At 48.3% G+C, this 12066-nt stretch overlaps 1 protein-coding gene across 18 annotated transcripts in view; it reads right to left on the bottom strand.

Moving 5' to 3' along the window:
* The window catches only part of AOPEP (aminopeptidase O (putative)), a 354373-nt gene that overhangs the window by 10203 nt on the left and 332104 nt on the right, over positions 1-12066 (bottom strand). The gene's annotated exons all lie outside the window — the stretch shown is intronic.

The raw sequence follows: 12066 nt of genomic DNA, 5'->3' as shown, positions 1-12066 counted from the left end.
GCTGGTCGAGAGGGTGGACTGGAAGGTGTGTGAGGTAGAGCAGCCCAAGACAGAAGGCACAGACGGGGCTGGGCTCCCGGCTGGGGGTTGGGGGAGGGGGCGCGAGGTCCCCAGGCCTCTCTGGGCCCCTGCTTTGCCTGCAGTGACTGGATTCAGGAGTCTGAGATTCCCTGCGGGAGAAGAGCAGGGGTGCCACCAGGGAGGGGCTGAGAGGCCTCGGGAAGCTGGCGCGTCCCCCGTCATCCAGTACACCCAGGGGCCGGGCACTGGGAATTTCCCAAACCACCTGTGGAGACAGAACGCCCAGCTCAGCTCAGCCCTGCCTCAGCCCCAGCCCCATGGTGTTTCTGCCATTTCAAGGAAGTTCTTACTACTCAAAGGCTGAGCCGAACTACTTCCGGCCTGCTCCCGACTTCCGGCGGTGCTCAAAAAATGGGACCTGCCTCGCAGGGGTCATTTGTATTCCCATTCCACATCTCAGACTCAAGGGGACAAGTCCCATGACCCAGTGGGGCCTCTCTGTGATATGACCGTGACCTTCATTAGGACATGCTGGGGGTCCCCCTCATTTGGTCGTTCTCTCCCAGAAACAGGAGAGAAAGACTGCTGAAGAACAAGCCCACTCCCCACCCCAATGTCTTTTCAACCTGAGAATTTTCATGTATCCAGAACCGGTTTCCTACCAAACTCTGGAACAAGAGTTGGGAAATTTTCTCTATCAAGGGCCAGTGAGTGTTTTTGGCTTTTTGCAGCCCATTTGCCACTGTACTGCCAAAGCAGCCTAGACGGTATGTAAATAAGTGGGTGTGAGCACAGCTGTCTTCAGATAAAACTTTATTTACAAAAACAGGGTGGGCGGGGCTGGCCTGGCTACACTCTGCAGACCTCTGCTTAGGACGGAAGCCCACACCCCAGGTCTTGGAGGGAGGCGAGGTGAAGGGGTGCTGGTAAACATTCAACCCCCAAAGCTACCTGCATGATGTCTTAGAACACAGAGCTGGAAGGTCCTCATGAGCTGGCTCAGGCCTACTTCAGCCTGGTCCTGCCAGAAAATCTAGCATGTTCCTGGATGTGGGGCCTCTTGAGTCCTTTTCTCCCTATGGGTTAAATTCCTGCTGAAACAGAGTGACTCTCGAGCCGGTGGGCCCAGCACAAATGCAGATGTGAGGCATCATGCATGGGTGGGTGACCTGACATCAAGGAAACACAATCTTTGGGAAGAGTGACCCCCTAAACCAGCTCGCTCCTAGTCTCCCCACATTGTCGGAGCTTCCCTCTGTGAATCACTACACACCCCAGTCTCATGCTTAGTAACACTTCACAATTCTCAAAGTTCTTTTATAGCTTTTACCTCAAGTTTCCTTTTTTTCCTTCAATTTTTGTGTTTTCCATGAAGCTATTTCAAAGAAATAAAACATTCTTTATGGGAATGCACCCCATAAGCCTGTTTATTAACTAATAGACTAATTTTCCAAAGTGGTTTTCAAACTTCTCTTGAACATAATTCTTCTAACTTCTAGTAAAAGTGTACTCTGGAAACTTCTAAAGATAAATTAAAGAATGTAAGTGGTTCTTCAGGCAGTTTAAACCTCCATGTCAGAGAGGAAACACCTTTAAGGTAAACGGCAAACTTGTGGGGCCCTGGGTTCCTCGGATGCGGAGTTTGAAAACCAGTGTCTCAGAATTACCGTGCCTGAAGAATAAATGGAATCACAGAGGCTGTGCAGACACTGCTGCAGATGTAAACCAAGAGGTTAGTTCTGCTAACTCGGCTAATACCCCTGGCCTTGGTTCTCCAAGCCACCGAGCCTACACAGGCACGCGCAGGCACACGCACATCAGAGAGAGGAAATCAGGCCGTTGCTTCTGTCACTGTGGTCCGGGAGCCAGGGTTTGGCTTGGTGCACATCACTGTCCAAGCCTGAAAAAGCCCCTATGGCTCCTGGAGGTAGCTGCTTCTCTGCTTTATCTTCAAATGTTTAAAAATTATAAACACGTAACTGTATACAAACAAACCACCCAATGAACATGAAATTCTAGCCATTCAGCCAAATTCGTTTCTGATCTTCACAGCAACATTCAATGTGGATATATTATTTTGCGTTTTTCCTTTTCTCCACTTGCCCCTGTAGGGCTTACTGGTTTAGTAGAGCCCACATACTTTCGCTCAAGACGACAGGGGACGCCCTTCTGTTAACGCACCACAGCTCCATTAAAGTCTCAGTGTGTCCCACAAAGTCCCAAAGTGTGTTAATAGCCTTTGGCTTTTTAACAAGGAGGTTGGGAGGGGCCAGCAGACGGGAGGGGACAAGGACGTTGGCTGTGACCCCAGCAACTCCCGCACTGGCGCGCATCCTCCAAGCCCATCAGCACCCTGCCGCCGCCACCGGCCACTCTCTCCGAGTTGGGTCTGCGATCTGACCCGCCCCCGGTGCTCCTGGAGCAGCCTGTGTTCCCTTGTTGGCCCCCTGCCCTGAAACACAAGCTCGGGGAGAGCAGGGGCCGGGCACCTGCAGGTCATCTCCAGGCCCGTCTCGATGCCTGGCACACAGTACATGCTTGACAAATGTTTCTGAATGAATGAAGCCCCTTTAAAGACTCAGAATGCTTTCCAGCTACTTGGAAATTATAAGGCACAGTTGGAAGCTGTAAAACGCTTTGAAGAATGCCACCCATCCTATTTATGACAGGAAGTACTCCCCTTTCTTTTCAGTCCTTTTGATTTCAAAATTTACTGTTAAAGGGAAAAAAAAATCTGTCCAGGGAACATGATCTGGGAAGCCCATTAAGCCTCATTTAGAGTTCCATTTTATATCTGTAAACAGAAAGACCAAGGCTCATGGCTTCGGGGAGTTAATAAGTCTAACACTGCAGTAAATGAACCTGCTTTTTCAGTTTGTGTCTGAAATTAGATTTAACTTTGCTATCAAGTGGCTTTCCTGCTGGTGAGGGCAGGAAGGCCTTTGCAGAGTGTGGCTCCAGGACAGACAGCATCTCCAGCCAGTGTTTTCTTCGGCGGCGAGTGTAACGCTCTGCTGTGCCTCACGAGAAAAGACGAAAGACCCCTCAGCTGTGCGGCTCTCACGTCGAGACTCCAACATCGTACATGTACCGTGACTCTAGCACTTCTCCGTTGCGCTCCCACATTCGCTGCTCCTTACTCTGAAGAGCTGCGATCTTCATGCTCTCTTTGAAACAAGATCTAGAAGTTACTGCATTTGCTGTCACGAAGCCGGGCGGGGGCGGTAGGGACAACAAATGAGGCATCAGAGGCTGTCTGCTCTTTCTCAGGGCTCTTACCACCCATGCCTGAGTCAGCCCCTAAAGCTCTGGTGATGGACAACTGGCTAGAACTGGTTATAGCCAAATATAACCGGAGCTGTGGCAACACGCAGAACAGGGCTCCTTCGGGACTGCCTCACACTTGACACATCCACCCAGAGCGGCCGGGAGGATAAATGGGATGACAAATGTCAAGGATTAGAAGAGGCAGCCTTGCATAGTTCACAAGGGCAAGTTCTAACCTTTCTTCCTTCTCCTGTGGATATACTTACTCTTTCATCTAATGACATTAACACTGTTAAGGGCAACTGGCTTCAAAAAGGAGAACTTGGGAGCCCATGGTGGGTCCACCTTGAAATACGGCACTATTTGCCTTCCTTTCCCATCAAAACTTGACGGCAGTCTGTTCCAACATGTAAGTCTGTAATCAGGAAGGAACACATTCCACCTTTTTTCTTCCTTGTGTTACCATGGGACACACAGCCTTTACGGCAAAGAGGACTTTTACTGTTGGCAGAAAACAGAACCATGGGTTACCTCCTCTGATAAGCTCAGAAGGGACACTGGTGCCTTCTCTCACTCTCCTCAGAGGCAGACTCGAGGCTGGAGGGCCTCCCTGTCTCTACCAAAAAGGACTGTTCCCTCCCGAAGGTGTTTCCCTACTCCAATTACCCTGTCACGTCAGATGACTAGTAGCTGCCGTTCCAGAACACCTGGAGACTCAGGAAAAGTCATTCTCCAAAAAATAAGTATTAGATGCTGAGGATAAAGTGGTGAATAAAACAGTCAAGTCCCAGTCTTCTTGGAACTTGTAGTTCAATAGAAGGTCTAAGAAAAATCCAGGAAACCAGCAATACCTTTGTGACAAATGCTGTGAAAGAATGTAACACGGTGCAACGGGGGAAGCCGGGGTGGCACACTAGAGTCTGAGAAGGAGCTGCACAAACGGGAGTGCAGAAGGAAGACAAGACACCAGTTCCTGAACAAGGAGGCATCCCAAGCCCAATTTCTAGCCATACCACACATGCCGCGAAAATGTCAGCCCTCCCTTCCCCTCTCTTTTTAAATGGCTATTTCTTTCAATACCCTCCCTACAAAACCACTATTCACAGCAGCCGAGATGCGGAAACAGCCCCAAGTCCATCAGCTGATGGATGGATCACGGTTGTAATCCATACGATCGAAAATATTTGGCAATACAAAAGGAATGAAGTGCTGATATATGCTGAAACACGGACAATTCCTGAAAACAGGAGGCGAAGTGAAAAGAAGCCAGTCACAAAAGGTCGCATACTGTGTATCGCTCCATTTGTAAGAACGTCCAGAACGGGCAAATTTAGAGAGATGACGGTGTTGCCGGGACCGGGAGTGGGGGCAGAGGCGACGGGAACGACAGCTACAGGCCACGGGGGCTTCTTTGAGGGAGGATGACAATGTTCTACAATTATCTGCGGTGCTGGTTGCACAACTCTGCGAATACACTAAAACCACTGAATTGTGCACTTGAAATGGTGAATTGTGTGGCCTGTGAATTATTACTCAAAGCTGTTACTAAAAACAACCTAAGAGTCAAGATGGGGAAGGTGGTTTCAGCAAAGGGCATTGTTCTACAGAGGAAACTACCTGGTGTCCCGACAGCAGAGCCAGGGGACTTCCCGAGCTCAGCCCGGTTGGCTTCTTCTACCCACAGATGGGCAAGATCACTTGGTCTACGGAACATGGTTCCATGTGGTTCAAGGCTGCAGTGCAGCAACATGCAGACCAAGTAGCTTAAAAAAAAAAATCAGTGTCAGTGCCACCCCATAAAGTTTAACTGATCCCTAAATTTCATACACTTACACACGCACAAAATGCCACGATTTGCATATAAGTGGGTGCTCTTTAATTTTTTGAACAGTTTAAATCGAATTTTCCCTTTGCTCTCAGGGACCAGCACAGACATTCACACCTAAGAGCGAATGCTGCCACGACACAGGGTGGGGGCCACAGAGCCTGCCCCCTGCCCCGGGGAAGGCTCCCCACACGCCTCAGGGAGAACCTGCATCCCACGTGTGGTACGTGGCTTCCACAGCACAAAGGCCAAACTCCCCCAACACCCAAATCCTGGTGTGCCAGGGAACTAGAGAGCAGGGAATGTGTCAGATAAGGCACTGGAGGGGAGAAAAGCAATCTGGAAAGATGGGAGCATTTTGGAAAAAGTGAGCCCTCTATTTTAAGGTACTTATGGGACACTTTACATGTGAATATGGCTCAGTTTACAGCTGTGGGAAAAAGATGGCAGTGTTCATGGACAACAGGGAGCTTTTTTTGCTGTGGATTTCAGCACAGAAATAGAATACGAAATATGTAAACTACTGAGGGAGGAATAAAGAACCCAGAAGCACCAACAAAACCCCACACTGATTTCACTCGTGAGCCCTTTAAAGACAAAATGGACATGTGATGTAGCTGGGTTTTGGGCTCTACCGAAAGAGCATTAAGGCAATATAACCCCAGAAAATGTGTTCATCTCTGCATCTGAGAAAATCTGTATAGATGGGGGTGTGGGGGGCATATAAAGCTTCTATACCACAGGACCTGCTGCTGAGCGCCAAATAGCAAAGAACAAAGAACACTAAGAGACTAGAAACTTTTCTAATCAAGTCTGGCTGAACCTGTGGCTAAACGCCCCTCTATTAAATGTTCTTTTCCGTTTTCTTCTATTTACAGATAAATTATAAATATTATCAACTGATTTTAAGTGTTTATTTAAATGGTCCTAAGAAGAATTGAACAGATTATGCAATTAGTGGCTCATTCTTTCTTTATCTTCATCACTTAACACACATTTGAGCAGCCCCAACATGCTGGAACAATTCAAGTAAATAAAGCACAATCCCTGGCTTCAGGAACAAGAAAGGAATATTAATCTAAAAAATATAAGTTTTTTAACTCTGTCATTTTAGATCAGTTTTTGAAAAATTCCTTTATTGTACTATAGTAGGGAACACTTTGTTGCAAGATTTCCACAGGAAAAAACCTAGGGGCACTGAACTGAGTAACAAAGAAAGAAAACTCCAAGAAAGACCTAGAGATATCTTCCTGACTTGAAAAGAAATGTTCTAAAAACAGTTTCATAAACCAAATACAACAAAGGAAAAATACACAAATATAACTAAAGAATTATATAAGAGCTCCGTTCTTTCCCACATCATAAAAGGCACAAGGTTTAAAAAGACAGGTATGTCTAAAGCAACTACAGAAAATTACCCCGATCTCTTTTTTCAATCTGTACCCCACCCAAGCTTTCAAAACTCTAGAAAAGGAATTAAAATACTGTGTCAGAGACAGCTGAGCGCCAGCCCCCTCTACTCTAAAGCACTGTCTTGGCCTTTTAAAAAATGGGTATTAATTCACACTATAGCTCACAACCAGAAGTTGGGGTTCAACAGCATCTGACCTCTTGATTTGTAACCTGAGCTTAGACATGTCACCAGGCCACCAAGCCAGACCCCTTGTCCCTGCAAAGAAACTGTGACAAACAGCCCAATGCTGGATATGGCAGGTGTTTTGGGAAACTCCCACCTCGTAACTCACCCTGAAAAACCACCTCACTAATTGCCACACATCATTCTGACTCTCCACAATGGTCTCTTTTTTATGCTTAATCCCCAAACTGCCTCGTGGGGCGGTCCTGGGGTGTGTGTGCAGCCTCTGGGAGGAGGGAGGAAGAAGCGTCCCTGCACCGGGCCGCCCTCCCACAGTCCCGGGATCAAGGGCCACAGCATCCGCCACTATACTGCGCAGACTGCAGGGAGGGAGACCAGAGTGGAAGGAGGCTCAGAGTTTGGGATGCTACATTTTAATACATGTAACTAACTGAGCATCCTGAAATGGCAACAGAGCCTAAAGAGATTACAACTAACCTCTCCTCTAAACTGCTCTGTGAGGAAAACAAAATAGAAGTGCTTTATTTAATTCTGTAGCTGGAATGCTGCGGAAAAGCAACCAGAGGAGTGAAGGGGGACAGGGAGCTCCGCGTGACCAGGACCAGACCTGAACACTCTGCAGAAGACTGTGACCTTGAATGGAAGGCGTGTTAGCACTAAAAGGAACGGGCAGAATCACAGCAATGGCTCAATTTTAGAATTCAGAGACCTAGCAACTGACTAAGCTTTTATTCTCTGCCCTTTTAACATGCCAAGGTCTGTGAATCATGAAATCTTCTCAATTCACAGAAACTATGCGTTGGGCCCAGATGAAATCAGAAATGAGGGCCAGAGTTGTCAGACCACTGCACTCCTGGAATCATCCCCTTTGGACTTCAAAGACATGCTGTGGTAGTTTTTGTTCCAGCAAACAATGAGTTCTCTTAGTAACAACGTACTCAAATACACGCCCTCCCCACATATGTGAAGCCCACCATGGGAGGGGGCCATTTATTGGGTTTTCAAGGGCTCTTCAGCAGGAACCAGAGGAAAAGCAGTGATGTGGGAAAGGCCCGCAAGACTGGATGTTTTTCCATTTGCAATCAACCTTGAACGTGTCCTCTTCAGAGCGGAGTGGAGCGGTCGGATGCTGGCATGGCTTCTTCTGTGTTCTAGTGGTAAAACAGGTTTGTCCCTATTTGCTAATCTGCTTCCTCAGATGTGCCTGCTGCTACTACTTTAGTTGTAAGTTCTTTTTCTTCCTTGTGAGAGATTTTGTTTTCACCTCTTCCAAGGTTACATTCTTTGGAGCCTCAGAAGTACAGCACTTCCTTAGATGAGAAGGAAAAACTGCCTCTTGTGAATCAGCTGGTAGTGTCGAGCTGGGGTTCTTAAATGGGGGTGACTCTGCCCCCTTGGAGACATTTGGTTAGGTCTGCAGACACTTTTGATTGCCAAACCGGGGGTGGGTGGGTGGCGCTCCTGCTAGCATCTCATGGGTAAAGGCCGGCAATGCCAACCTTCCTAAAAGGCCCAGGCCATCCCACAACAGAGAATTACCCATTCCAAAATGTCGGAAGTGCCACAGTTAGGAAACCGCGATTGACAGCAAGTTCTCCCCTGCACCCTACCCCTCCGGCTCACCATGCCCCCAGATCAAGAACTCTGTGACCTGATGCTTACGGGCTCCTAACAGGTAGCTTATGCTTCTTTTCTTTCTTTCTCCCTGACAGATTAAAGGAAGGAGAGAATATAAAGGTTGTTTCAGGTAAATAACAAAACCTGACCATTTCACAGCAAATGAGAGACTGAATTTTACATGAAGAGAAATTACATGAAAGCCATGGACGCTCACAGACATTTTCTCACATCGTGTTAACAGTCCCATGAAGAAGGGGTTTACGGCTCCATTTTAATCCTGAGGAGATGGAGGCTCAGGATCCTTGGCCATGGTCCGCAGGGAGGAAGCAGGGGAGCTGGTGAGGAGGACCCTGACGTCACCCCGCCTGGCATTTTTCAAACTGCGGGCTGCAGTCAATTTGGTGGATCATAAAAATCAATTTGTTACATCACAATGCACATTTTTAAAGAAAATGAACTAGGAAATGATAGTAAATGTAAAACTGGTTTTGTGAAACTCATTTTGCCACTTGGCTGTGGTCATAAAAGCCGGAAATCTGCAGTCCCGTCCAGGCAACAGCTGTGCAGACAGGAAGATGGTGCCCAGGAAGGGGACGATTCGGCTGTGGTCACCAGCCATTTGGGGGCCTGGGACTCGAGTGGAGCTCGTTACCAAGGCAGTGCCTCGGCCAGGACCAGGTGCTCGGCCTGGGTGTTAAGAAGAGATCAAGGCGTGGAAGAGGCACTCCCACGGCTAGGAGCAGGCACCGTTCCTTCCCTTCTCATGGCCGACCATGAGGACGTGTCCCCCGACAGGAGACTAGAGGGCCGGCGCCCAGCTGTCCCACTCCAACCCACCCCCGAGACCTGTCCTTTCAGCCCTCAGTACTTCCCCAAACACAATGAGGGGAGGAGCTGACGCTGGTCATGGCCTCTCCCAGAGACTTAATTTTCTGGCTCAATCTACCAACTGAAGCACCAGAGCAGAGCATGACACCTTGGGGAACTTCCTGACCAATGTCTTCCGTTCCCATCTAGGCCAGATAAGATGCTGAGTTGCTGATTCTAAATTTCTGAAAATTCACTTGAGGTGTGCCCCTAATTTTGAAGTGCTCACTTATAGTCTATACAGAGAAATTAACTTCAAGGTCACTTGAGAAGCTCTTGGGAAAAAAGGTCCCAGAGCCAAGCTGCGTGGGTCCTCACCTCCCCCCGACCACAGCAGCTACTACGACAGTTCAAGAGACCTGCTTAAAGAGGGCAGGAAAGTCACCATTTAGAAAGGGATCTTAGAAAATACCCTTTGTTCCAAGAATCAGTTAAACTTCTGTTTTTTAACTTTCATGGCTCTTTAGTTGAGCCAATATGCTCAAAAACTGTAGACAATACATTTCTGTGAACTGAGGTTCCCCTCAGCTCATTTTCCGTCCTGGTTAAAAGCAGCCCCACATACGGTTAGTAGTATCATTAGCTCAGGAGGTAAAAGATGGTTGACTCCTGTACTTAGGGTTACTTTCCAGGCTAAGAAAGGCAAACATCCCCCCACCAGTGCCCCATGTTTCATGTGGTGGCAATGAGAAGGGGCAGGCAAGGCACAAAGTGGCCTACGATTGCACATGTGACTCTGCCCAGCTTCTGATGACATTTGTCCTTCAGCGCTCTTCCCGTAAGCCTGGGAGCACGTGGCAGCCCTCTCCCGGAGAGCAGGCCTGCATATTCACGCCAGGGGTGACGCAGGCACCTGGAAGCCAGGGACTGGCGTTCAGAAGGCCGACACCCACTGATCTGACATGCAACATACTGGTGAGCAACATCAGCCTGGGCGCCATGCTCAGAAATCCTGACCCACGGACCAGATGTTCCGGGAACACAGCTAAAACCCAGAAGCAACACAGCTGATACAGGTACTGAGCTACCCAGAGAGAATAATTAAAACTAAAACTCCCGGTGGGACCGCACGAGCCCGCCCAACACAGAGAAGGGAGGAGGGAAGGGCCCAGGGGGGTGACAGCAAAGAAGGTGAAGCAGCTACTGGACGAGGGCCCCGATTCATGGCAGGACAGGCGTCTCACACAGCTGAGCATACTCTGGTGGGATGCATCGAGAACGTACTGCTCTGACAGCAAAAGAGTGCTTTAGCGCACTGAGTGAGCAGGGTGGAAGCAGCCGGAGCCTCCGCTTCAACAAGCTGTGGAAACGCTGTGGCAACAAGACAAGGTGCAGCAGGCCCCCCTTGTCAAAAGGGACGTTACATATGGGCTTTCAGGGAAAAGGTCCGTCCAAGGTAAGGCGAGCCTTTCCGTACACCTTGGAAACGTGGGGGAACTACATCCCCTGCTCTTGCTGGAGAGCCCCGTCATCCCTGGGGCTGAAGTCTCGGTCCCAGGTCCCAGCACCCTGAACAAAGAGCGGCAGGGCTGTAACTCACACTGCTCCTTGCCAGGAAAGTCACTCCAGAGCCCTTTCCCACAGGCATGCCCCAGACACGGCCTGCCACACTCCAGTAGATTCGGCCAACTTTCCAACGGCTGCTATTTGGGACAAAGCTCTGATAATGACTGAAAGGGATGGTCCTTACTTGTTTAGGTCAAGGAGAAGCACCGAGAATAAAGTCAGAATCTTCAAGACCTTACCATCAAATAATAATTCTTTCTCCCAAGAAATGTTCTGTCACTTAAAATAAAGGCAGATAATTATTCAACTAAATTCCTGCTAATCAATGTCACAAAGAAATCACACTTAACTAATAAAGTTTCTAGAAAACAGCCTAGTTGGTCAAAACCCTGTTGCTTTTCCGGTTCTGAGTGACATTTCAAGGAAACTTCACAGTGAGACGAGCTGTCAGGGTAACTAACTCCACACCAGGACCTCAGAGAACTTGGGGAGGGGGCAGGAGGCACACTGTTAGGAAAAATCCCAACTGTGCACCACGGCCTCAAGGCCCTCCTCGATCTGGCCCCTGCCCACCCCCGAGCTCAACCCGGCAGGGCCCACGGCAGGGGTTGACAAACTCCGGAGAAAGCAGGCCAGATCAGCCTGCAGCAAGGAGTGCTATGTACTTTTTTTTTTTTTTTTTAAAGAGTTTTACGGGGGTGGGGGGAACAGGGTCTCGCGCCTCACAACTTCTGGGCACAGAGTGACAGGTGTCCAGCGCCTGCTCTGATCCGCTGCCGGTCACAGGGGCCTGGCATTCCAGAAGAATTCAGCTCTGATTAAAACATAACCTCATGCCTATAAATAAAAACGTCTTTTAAACACTAATTAAAAATAACAGGCTGGCATTTGGAAACTCCCATAAACAGAAATATAAGAGTTGAAATAAAGAGCAACAGTTGCCTGTTTGATCTATGCTCAGGTGGGTAAAAAGCCACATGTGTCTTCTCTGAAGTTTTTCCATTAACTCCTGAATTTATGAGGCTTTAAAATGCGTAACAATGTCCATCTTACCTTTTAATCTAATAATGTCACAGTGAGCTTTTCCCGATTTACTCTATTTTAGTGACTGTGTAATTAGTTTTCATATTTTAGTTAACCCAACATATCCGAAATATCATTTCGACGCTGTAATCCATGAGAAGAAATTCTGAGATAATTTGCCCTTTTGTACACCATGTCATTAATGTCCGCGGTGCCATTCACACTCCTGGCGCATCTCAGCTCACCACAGCCGCGGATCAAGCACTCAATGGCCGTGTGCGTACAGGCTGCCGCTCAGCCCTGGACGTGTCTCAAATGCTCAGTTATTTGAACCGAACAC

This window comes from Mirounga angustirostris, unplaced genomic scaffold (assembly GCF_029215605.1).
Source record: "Mirounga angustirostris isolate CCGP_5_RB_7025 unplaced genomic scaffold, mMirAng1.0.hap1 SCAF_15, whole genome shotgun sequence".
NCBI lineage: Eukaryota > Metazoa > Chordata > Mammalia > Carnivora > Phocidae > Mirounga > Mirounga angustirostris.
The sequence above is the reverse complement of the archived record's forward strand: the minus strand, read 5'-3'. Positions and strand labels throughout refer to the sequence as shown.